This window comes from Bos grunniens, chromosome 1, assembly GCF_055505025.1.
Source record: "Bos grunniens cultivar Pamir isolate PY7600 chromosome 1, Bosgru_T2T1.0, whole genome shotgun sequence".
In the NCBI taxonomy this organism is placed as follows: domain Eukaryota; kingdom Metazoa; phylum Chordata; class Mammalia; order Artiodactyla; family Bovidae; genus Bos; species Bos grunniens.
The window spans coordinates 29,554,854-29,566,169 of record NC_141165.1 but is presented as its reverse complement, the minus strand read 5'-3'; positions in this window follow the sequence as shown (position 1 = coordinate 29,566,169).

Here is an 11,316-nt window from a genome sequence, read left to right as displayed (position 1 = left end):
TATCAGTATTCCACTATACAAATTGCCCTTCTCTTGATGATATTTAGTAATGAAGCTGCTATGAACATTTAAGGACACATTTTCATTTCTCTTGGGAATCCTTTCCTCTACAAATGGTAGTAATTCTGGCTAATAGAATGGATAGTTTTAAATTTTCCTAGAAATAGAACTTCTCCAAAGTAGGTGTATCATCTTACACTCTAAACAGCAATGTATGAGTCCCAGTTATTTGTACATCCTTGGTATGGCATCTACTTGTCATCATACTGGGTGCACTGTAGTGTTCCTTCTTGGTTCTATTCGGTTGGCCAAAAAGGAAAAACCCCAGTGAACCTTTTGGCCAACCCAGTTATTTGTTAATCAGGTTAAGTTGTCTTTTCTTATTAATGTCCTACCAGATAAACTGTGACTTACTTTGTCTGCACCTGCATTTTTTATTGTATTTTTAAAATTCTGATGTTTGTTTTTAATGGTTAGTGCCATTTTTGGTTTAACTACCTTGTCTACTTCAAGGTTGCAAAGATATTTTCTCTAGGTTTACAATTTTAATCTTTAAGACCAAAATCCATCTTTTGTGTACAGTTAAGTAACTGTTCATTTTTATTCATATTATTGTCCAGTTGCTCTAGCATACTTATCGGGGGCATGGAAACAAAAACACAAAATCAGTATATAGTTTAGGAAGATATAGATCAAATAATCTGGGCTACTAAAACATGTAGTTCACATAACTTTGATTAACTTTATTGGTTTCATCTTGAAAGCTATGTCAGAAGTAGCAGTTGAAAATGGGCTATTTATTCTCGATAATAAGACTCAAGGAGGGATTATAAGGTGCTTTTAAGGATAAAACAAGGGTCCACAGCACTAAATTTCATTGTACTGGATGTGATGAGCCCCTTTGAATTAGACTAGGTTTAGAATCCTGAGTCAACCACTTGTTTCAAAATGCCAGGTCAGTTATAGTTACTTTTGAGTTAATTTCCAGGAAAAGAATAAAAGGGGCTGTTTCTCCTAATGGGCCGTAGAACACTTTGATCTTTTCTTCAAGTAACACCCCTCCCTGTATCAGTCTGTCAAATTTCCATCTTTGTTTCAAATCTGGGTAAAATACTTTTTTTTCCAGGTAACATTTCCAGATTTTTCTAAGAGAACTAATTGCCACACTTCAGAGAACACAGGACACCCCTGAGGTTCACAGGTAGTATAACTGAAGGCAGCCCATCTAAGACAAATTTAACTTCATGTTTATTAAGTCTTTCTGTCGTCACATGTTTTGGCGAGAAAAAAATTCATTGTTTCTCCAATAGCCTCAGGATGTAATCCAAGCTCTATATAGATCAGCTTCAGACAGTCCATGTTCTTCCAATTTACAAACTGAGCTCCATTTCTCATTACTCCCCAATGTTTCATCCTAAGCCAATCCCCATCTATCTTTACAGTTTTTTAAAACATCGTTTCAGTGTCATCTGAAGTGCTGATGAATAACCTAGTGTAGTGACTAACACTGTAGCTAACAAACCCTTGAATACCATATGTTTATTCACCCAATGTATAGGCTGTTGGGAAATTACTATATAAACACAGCAATCGACAAATTTACTGAGTTGACACCATATATAAAGGTAGTCATCTGGTCTGTGCAATGCAAAAATTAAGAAAACAAAGGAAACCACTGAACTACACTTTGCTTGCTTGCCTGAGTTTTATCAGCTGTACAGATGTCATACCTTAAGAAATCATAAATTCAGGGAGGCAGTACTAAGATGGCGGAGGAATAGGACGGGGAGACCACTTTCTCCCCCACAAATTCATCAAAAGAACATTTAAACGCTGAGTAAATTCCACAAAACAACTTCTGAATGCCAGCAGAGGGCATCAGCCACCCAGAAAAGCAGCCCATTGTCTTCGAAAGGAGGTAGGAAAAAATATAAAAGACAAAAAAAGAGACAAAAGAGGTAGGGACGTAGCTCCGTCCCCGGAAGGGAGTCTTAAAAAGAGAGGTTTCCAAACACCAGGAAACACTCTCACTGCCGAGTCTGTGGCGAGCCTTGGAAGCACAGAGGGCAACATAACAGGGAGGAAAGATAAATAAATAATTAAAACCCACAGATTACGAGCCCAATGGTAACTCCCTCAGTGGAGAAGCAGCGCAGATGCCTGTACCCGCCTCTAGCAAGTGGGGCCTGGGCAGGGAGGTGCGGGCTGCATTGCTTAGAGTAAGGACCGAGCCTGAATGCCCCGAGGGCAATCTGAGCGAACTAACTTGGGCTAGCAAACCAGACTGTGGGATAGCTACCACGAGAAAAGCCCTAACATAAGACACTGCCAGGCCCACACACAGAACAAAGGGCTGAACAGAGATAGCCGGCTGCAGACCATCCCCCTCCAGTGACAGGCAGCCAGAGCCAGAAGCGGGCAGTCACAGCCCCAGAGAGACAATATCTGCAAAACTGCAAGCAGGCTTCTTTGCTAACTAAGACTTCTTGGGGTTCTGGATGGTCAACATCCGCCTGAGAAGGTGCGCCGGTTGTACACCCAGAAAACCGAGCGGCAGGGATGGGAGAGGCAATAAGTCGCAGCGACCGCGTTTGCCAAACACCTCATCACCTGAGCTGCTCAGACCTGGGAAGGGCACAAAACGCAGGCCCAACCGAGTCTGCGCCTCTGAGGACTACCTGAGTGCCTGAATCTGAGCGGCTTAGACCTGGGAGGTGCAGGCAGCCCAGGGCCGGCCTCGGACGGTTCCCGGCAGAGCAACCTAGAGCCTGAGCAGTGTGGGCAGGGAGGGCACACACGCCGTGAGCGAGGGCAGGCCCAGTGTGGCTGAGACACTGCGAGCACACGCCAGTGTTATTTGTTTGCAGCGTCCCTCCCTCCCCACAGCGCGACTGAACAAGTGAGCCTAAAAAAAGTGTCCACCACTGCCCCCTCTGTGTTAGGGTGGAAATCAGACACTGAAGAGACCAGCAAACAAAAGGAGCTAAAACAGAGGGAACTGCCTTGGAAGTGACAGGTGCAATAGATTAAAACCTGTAGTTAGTACCAAGTGGAAACAGTGTCAGACTTTATTTTGGGGGGCTCCAAAATCACTACAGATGGTGACTGCAGCCATGAAATTAAAAGACACTTACTCCTTGGAAGGAAAGTTATGACCAACCTAGATAGCATATTCAAAAGCAGAGACATTACTTTGCCAACAAAGGTTCATCTAGTCAAGGCTATGGTTTTTCCTGTGGTCATGTATGGATGTGAGAGTTGGACTGTGAAGAAGGCTGAGCGCCGAAGAACTGATGCCTTTGAACTGTGGTGCTGGAGAAGACTCTTGAGAGTCCCTTGGACTGCAAGGAGATCCAACCGGTCCATTCTGAAGATCAGCCCTGGGATTTCTTTGGAAGGAATGATGCTAAAGCTGAAACTCCAGTACTTTGGCCACCTCATGCGAAGAGTTGACTCATTGGAAAAGACTCTGATGCTGGAAGGGATTGGGGGCAGGAGGAGAAGGGGACGACATTGGATGAGATGGCTGGATGGCATCACTGACTCGATGGACGTGAGTCTGAGTGAACTCTGGGAGTTGGTGATGGACATGGAGGCCTGGCATGCTGCGATTCATGGGGTCACAAAGAGTCAGACATGACTGAGCGACTGAACTGAACTGACATAGGAAGGGGCCTATAGATCTTGAGAAATATAAGCCGGACCAAGGAACTATCTGAAAATGAAATGACCCCACATTGCCCACAACACCACCAGAGAAAGTCCTAGATATATTTTTACTATTTTTACTATCATTCTTTAATTTTTAAAAAAATTTTAAAGTCCTCTATTACTCCTTTAATTTTCATTTTTATAACCTATTACTTTGCAAAAAAAAAGACCCTATTTTTAAAAGCAAACATCATATATATATATATATATATATTTAATATAATTTTGTGACTTTGGTTTGTCTTTCCTTTTTTTCCCTTTTCTTCCCTTTTTTTTTCCTTTTCTTTAATATTGTATTTTTGAAAATCCAACCTCTATTCTAGATTTTTAATCTTTGCTTTTTGGTATTTGTTATCAATTTTGTACCTTTAAGAACCCAATCTTCAGTACCCATTTTTACTTGGGAGTGAGATTACTGGCTTGACTGCTCTCTCCCCCTTTGGACTCTCCTTTTTCTCCACCAGGTCGCCTCTGTCTCCTCCCTCCCACTTCTCTTCTCTACCCAACTCTGTGAATCTCTGTGTGTTCCAGACGGTGGAGAACACTTAGAGAACTGATTACTGGCTGGATCTGTCTCCTTTTGATTCCCCCTTTTTATCCTCCTGGCCACTTCTGTCTCCTTCCTCCCTCTTCTCTTCTCTGTATAACTCTGTAAACATCTCTGAGCGGTCCAGACTGTGGAGCGCACATAAGGAAGTAATTACTGGCTAGCTTGCTCTCTCCTCTTTTGATTCCACCTCATCTCATTCGAGTCACCTCTAACTCCCTCCTCCCTCTTCTCCATGTAACTCTGTGAACCTCTCTGGGTGTCCCTCACTGTGGAGAAACTTTTCATCTTTAACCTAGATGTTTGATCAACAGTGTATAGAAGGAGAAGTCTTGAGACTACTGTAAAAATAAGACTGAAAACCAGAAGCAGGAGGCTTAAGTCCAAATCCTGAGAACACAAGAGAACTTCTGACTCCAGGGAACATTAATCGACAGGAGCTCATCAAACGCCTCCATACCTACACTGAAACCAAGCACCACCCAAGGGCCAACAAGTTCCAGAGCAAGACAAACCATGCAAATTCTCCAGCAACACAGGAACACAGCCCTAAGTTTCAATATACAGGCTGCCCAAAGTTACTCCAAACCCATTGACATCTCATAACTCATTACTGGACACTTCATTGCACTCCAGAGAGAAGAAATCCAGCTCCACCCTCCAGAACACCGACACAAGCTTCCCTAACCAGGAAACCTTGACAAGCCACCTGTCCAACCCCACCCACAGCGGGGAAACTCCACAATAAAGAGAACGCCACGAACTGCCAGAATACAGAAAGGCCACCCCAAACTCAGCAATATAAACAAGATGAAGAGACAGAGGAATACCCAGCAGATAAAGGAACAGGATAAATGCCCACGAAAACAGACAAAAGAGGAAGAGATAGGGAATCTACCTGAAAAGAATTCCAAATAATGATAGTGAAAATGATCCAAAATCTTGAAATCAAAATGGAATCACAGATAAATAGCCTGGAGACAAGGATTGAAAAGATGCAAAAAAGGTTTAACAAGGACCTAGAAGAAATTAAAAAGAGTCAATATATAATGAATAATGCAATAAATGAGATCAAAAACCCTCTGGAGGCAACAAATAGTAGAATAACAGAGGCAGAAGATAGGATTAGTGAAGTAGAAGACAGAACGGTAGAAATAAATGAATCAGAGAGGAAAAAAGAAAAACGAATTGAAAGAAATGAGGACAATCTCAGAGACCTCCAGGACAGTGTTAAATGCCCCAACATTCGAATCATAGGAGTGCAAGAAGAAGACAAAAAGAAAGACAATGAGAAAATACTTGAGATAATAGTTGAAAACTTCCCTAAAATGGTGAAGGAAATAATCACCCAAGTCCAAGAAACCCAGAGAGTCCCAAACAGGATAAACCCAAGGCAAAACACCCCAAGACACATATTAATCAAATTAACAAAGATCAAACACAAAGAACAAATATTAAAAGCAGCAAGGGAAAAACAACAAGTAACACACAAGGGGATTCCCATAAGGATAACAGCTGATCTTTCAATAGACTCTTCAGGCCAGGAGGGAATGACAAGACATACTTAAAGTGATGAAAGAAAATAACCTACAGCCCAGATTACTGCACCTAGCAAGGATCTCATTCAAATATGAAGGAGAAATCAAAAGCTTTACAGACAAGCAAAAGCTTAGAGAATTCAGCACCACCAAACCAGCTCTCCAACAAATGCTAGAGATCTTCTCTAGAGAGGAAACACAAAAAGGGTGTATAAACTCGAACCCAAAACAATAAAGTAAATGGCAATGGGATCATACTTATCAATAATTACCTTAAATGTAAATGGGTTGAATGCCCCAACCAAAAGACAAAGACTGGCTGAATGGATACAAAAACAAGACTCCTATATATATTGTCTACAAGAGACCCACCTCAAAACAGGGGACACATACAGACTGAAAGTGAAGGGCTGGAAAAAGATATTCCATGCATATAGAGACCAGAAGAAAGCAGGAGTAGCAATACTCATATCAGATAAAATAGATTTTAAAACAAAGGCTGTGAAAAGAGACAAAGAAGAACACTACATAATTCTCAAAGGATCAATCCAAGAAGAAGATATAACAATTATAAATATATACGCACCCAACTTAGGAGCACCGCAATATGTAAGACAAATGATAACAAGTATGAAAGGGGAAATTAACAATAACACAGTAATAGTGGGAGACTTTAATATCCCACTCACACCTATGGATAGATCAACTAAATGGAAAATTAACAAGGAAACACAAACTTTGAATGATACAATGGACCAGTTAGACCTAATTGATATGTATAGGACATTTCACCCCAAAACAATGAATTTCACCTTTTTCTCAAGCACACATGGAACCTTCTCTAGGATAGATCACATCCTGGGCCATAAATCTAGCCTTGGTAAATTCAAAAAAACGGAAATCATTCTAAGCATCTTTTCTGACCACAATGCAGTAAGATTAGATCTCAATTACAGGAGAAAAACTATTAAAAATTCCAACATATGGAGGCTGAACAACACGCTGCTGAATAACCAACAAATCACAGAAGAAATCAAAATATGCATAGAAATGAATGCAAATGAAAACAAAACAACCCCAAACCTGTGGGACACTGAAAAAGCAGTGCTAACGGGAAAGTTCATAGCAATACAGACATACCTCAAGAAACAAGAAAAAAGTCAAATAAATAACCTAACTCTACAGCTAAAGCAACTAGAAAAGGAAGAAATGAACCTCAGGGTTAGTAGAAGGAAAGGAATCTTAAAAATTAGGGCAGAAATAAATGCAAAAGAAACAAGAGACCATAGCAAAAATGAACAAAGCCAAAAGCTGGTTCTTTGAAAGGATAAATAAAATTGACAAACCATTAGCCAGACTCATCAAGAAACAAAGGGAGAAAAATCAAATCAATAAAATTAGAAATGAAAATGGAGAGATCACAACAGACAACACAGAAATACAAAGGATCATAAGAGACTTCAGTTTAGTTCAGTCGCTCAGTTGTGTCCGACTCTTTGTGATCCCATGAATCACAGCACGCCAGGCCTCCCTGTCCATCACCAACTCCCAGAGTTCACCCAGACTCATGTCCATCGAGTCAGTGATGCCATCCAGCCATCTCATCCTCCGTCGTCCCCTTCTCCTCCTGTCCCCAGTCCCTCCCAGCATCAGAGTCTTTTCCAATGAGTCAACTCTTCGCATGAGGTGGCCAAAGTACTGGAGTTTCAGCTTTAGCATCATTCCATCCAAAGAAATCCCAGGGCTGATCTCCTTCAGAATGGACCGGTTGGATCTCCTTGCAGTCCAAGGGACTCTCAAGAGTCTTCTCCAACACCACAGTTCAAAGGCATCAATTCTTCGGCGCTCAGTCTTCTTCACAGTCCAACTCTCACATCCATACATGACCACAGGAAAAACCATAGCCTTGACTAGACGAACCTTCGTTGGCAAAGTAATGTCTCTGCTTTTGAATATGCTATCTAGGTTGGTCATAACTTTCCTTCCAAGGAGTAAGCGTCTTTTAATTTCATGGCTGTAATCACCATCTGCAGTGATTTTGGAGCCCCCAAAAAGTAAAGTCTGACACTGTTTCCACTGTTTCCCCATCTATTTCCCATGAAGTGATGGGGCCAGATGCCATGATCTTCGTTTTCTGAATGTTGAGCTTTAAGCCAACTTTTTCACTCTCCACTTTCACTTCCATCAAGAGGCTTTTCAGTTCCTCTTCACTTTCTGCCATAAGGGTGGTGTCATCTGCATATCTGAGGCAATTGATATTTCTCCCAGCAATCTTGATTCCAGCTTGTGTTTCTTCCAGTCCAGCGTTTCTCATGATGTACTCTGCATAGAAATTAAATAAGCAGGGTGACAATATACTGCCTTGACGTACTCCTTTTCCTATTTGGAACCAGTCTGTTGTTCCATGTCCAGTTCTAACTGTTGCTTCCTGGCCTGCATACAAATTTCTCAACAGGCAGATCAGGTGGTCTGGTATTCCCATCTCTTGAAGAATTTTCCACAGTTGATTGTGACCCACACAGTCAAAGGCTTTGGCATAGTCAATAAAGCAGAAAGAGATGTTTTTCTGGAACTCTTGCTTTTTCCATGATCCAGCGGATATTGGCAATTTGATCTCTGGTTCCTCTACCTTTTCTAAAACCAGCTTGAACATCAGGAAGTTCACGGTTCACATATTGCTGAAGCCTGGCTTGGAGAATTTTGAGCATTACTTTACTAGCATGTGAGATGAGTGCAATTGTGCGGTAGTTTGAGCATTCTTTGGCATTGCCTTTCTTTGGGATTGGAGACTATCAGCAATTACACGCCAATAAAATGGACAACGTGGAAGAAATGGACAAATTCTTAGAAAAGTACAACTTTCCAAAACTGAACCAAGAAGAAATAAAAAATCTTAACAAACCCATCACAAGCACAGAAATTGAAACTGTAATAAAAAATCTTCCAGCAAACAAAAGCCCAGGTTCAGACGGCTTCACAGCTGAATTCTACCAAAAATTTAGAGAAGAGCTAACACCTATCCTACTCAAACTCTTCCAGAAAATTGCAGAGGAAGGTAAACTTCCAAACTCATTCTATGAGGCCACCATCACCCTAATACCAAAACCTGACAAAGATGCCACAGAAAAAGAAAACTACAGGCCAATATCACTGATAAACATAGATGCAAAAATCCTTAACAAAATTCTAGCAATCAGAATTGAACAACACATTAAAAAGATCATTCACCATGACCAAGTGGGCTTTAACCCAGGGATGCAAGGATTCTTCAATATCTGCAAATCAATCAATGTAATACACCACATTAACAAATTGAAAAATAAAAGCCATATGATCATCTCAATAGATGCAGAGAAAGCCTTTGACAAAATTCAGCATCCATTTATGATAAAAACTCTCCAGAAAGCAGGAATAGAAGGAACATATCTCAACATAATAAAAGATACATATGACAAACCCACAGCAAACATTATCCTCAATGGTGAAAAATTGAAAGCATTTCCCCTAAAGTCAGCATCAAGACAAAGGTGCCCACTTTCACCACTACTATTCAACATAGTTTTGGAAGTTTTGGCCACAGCAATCAGAGCAGAAAAAGAAATAAAAGGAATCCAAATTGGAAAAGAAGTAAAACTCTCACTGTTTGCAGATGTCATGATCCTCTACATAGAAAACCCTAAAGACTCCACCAGAAAATTACTAAAGCTAATCAATGAATACAGTAAAGTTGTAGGATATAAAATTAATACACAGAAATCCCTTGCATTCCTATACACTAATAACAAGAAAATAGAGAAATTAAAGAAACAATTCCATTCACCATTGCAATGAAAAGAATAAAATACTTAGGAATATATCTACCTAAAGAAACTAAAGACCTATATATAGGAAACTATAAAACACTGGTGAAAGAAATCAAAGAGGACACTAATAGATGGAGAAATATACCATGTTCATGGATTGGAAGAATCAATATAGTGAAAATGAGTATACTACCCAAGGCAATCTATAGATTCAATGCAATCCCTATTAAGCTACCAACGGTATTTTTCACAGAGCTAGAACAAATAATTTCACAATTTATATGGAAATACAAAAAACCTCGAATAGCCAAAGCAATCTTGAGAAAGAAGAATGGAACTGGAGGAATCAACCTGCCTGACTTCAGGCTCTACTACAAAGCCACAGGCATCAAGACAGTATGGTACTGGCACAAAGACAGAAATATAGATCAATGGAACAAAATAGAAAGCCCAGAGGTAAATCCACGCACCTATGGACACCTTATCTTTGACAAAAGAGGTAAGAATATACAATGGATTAAAGACAATCTCTTTAACAAGTGGCGCTGGGAAAACTGGTCAACCACTTGTAAAAGAATGAAACTAGAACACTTTCTATACACAAAAATATACCTAAAATGGATTAAAGATCTAAATGTAAGACCAGAAACTATAAAACTCCTAGAGGAGAACATAGGCAAAACACTCTCCGACATACATCACAGCAGGATCCTCTATGACCCACCTCCCAGAATATTAGAAATAAAAGCAAAAATAAACAAATGGGACCTAATTAAACTTAAAAGCTTCTGCACAACAAAAGAAACTATAAGCAAGGTGACAAGACAGCCTTCAGAATGGGAGAAAATAATAGCAAACAAAGCAACTGACAACTAATCCTAAAAGTATACAAGCAACTCCTGCAGCTCAATTCCAGAAAAATAAACAACCCAATCAAAAAATGGGCCAAAGAACTAAATAGACATTTCTCCAAAGAAGACATAGAGATGGCTAACAAACACATGAAAAGATGCTCAACATCACTCATTATCAGAGAAATGCAAATCAAAACCACAATGAGATACCATTTCACGCCAGCCAGAATGGCTGCGATCCAAAAGTCTACAAGCAATAAATGCTGGAGAGGGTGTGGAGCAAAGGCAACCCTTACACTGTTGGTGGGAATGCAAACTAGTACAGCCACTATGGAGAACAGTGTGGCGATTGCTTAAAAACTGGAAATAGAACTGCCTTATGACCCAGCAATCCCACTGCTGGGCATACACACTGAGGAAACCAGAATTGAAAGAGACACGTGTACCCCAATGTTCATCACAGCACTGTTTATAATAGCCAGGACATGGAAGCAACCTAGATGTCCATCAGCAAATGAATGGATAAGAAAGCTGGGGTACATATACACAATGGAGCATTACTCAGCCATTAAAAAGAATACATTTGAATCAGTTCTAATGAGGTGGATGAAACTGGAGCCTATTATACAGAGTGAAGCCAGCCAGAAAGAAAAACACCAATACAGTATACTAACGCATATATATGGAATTTAGAAAGATGGTAATAATAACCATGTAAATGAGACAGCAAGAGACACAGATGTATAGAACAGTCTTTTGGACTCGGTGGGAGAGGGAGAGGGTGGGATGATTTGGGAGAATGGCACTGAAACACGTATAATATCATATACGAAATGAATCACCAGTCCAGGTTCGATGCATGA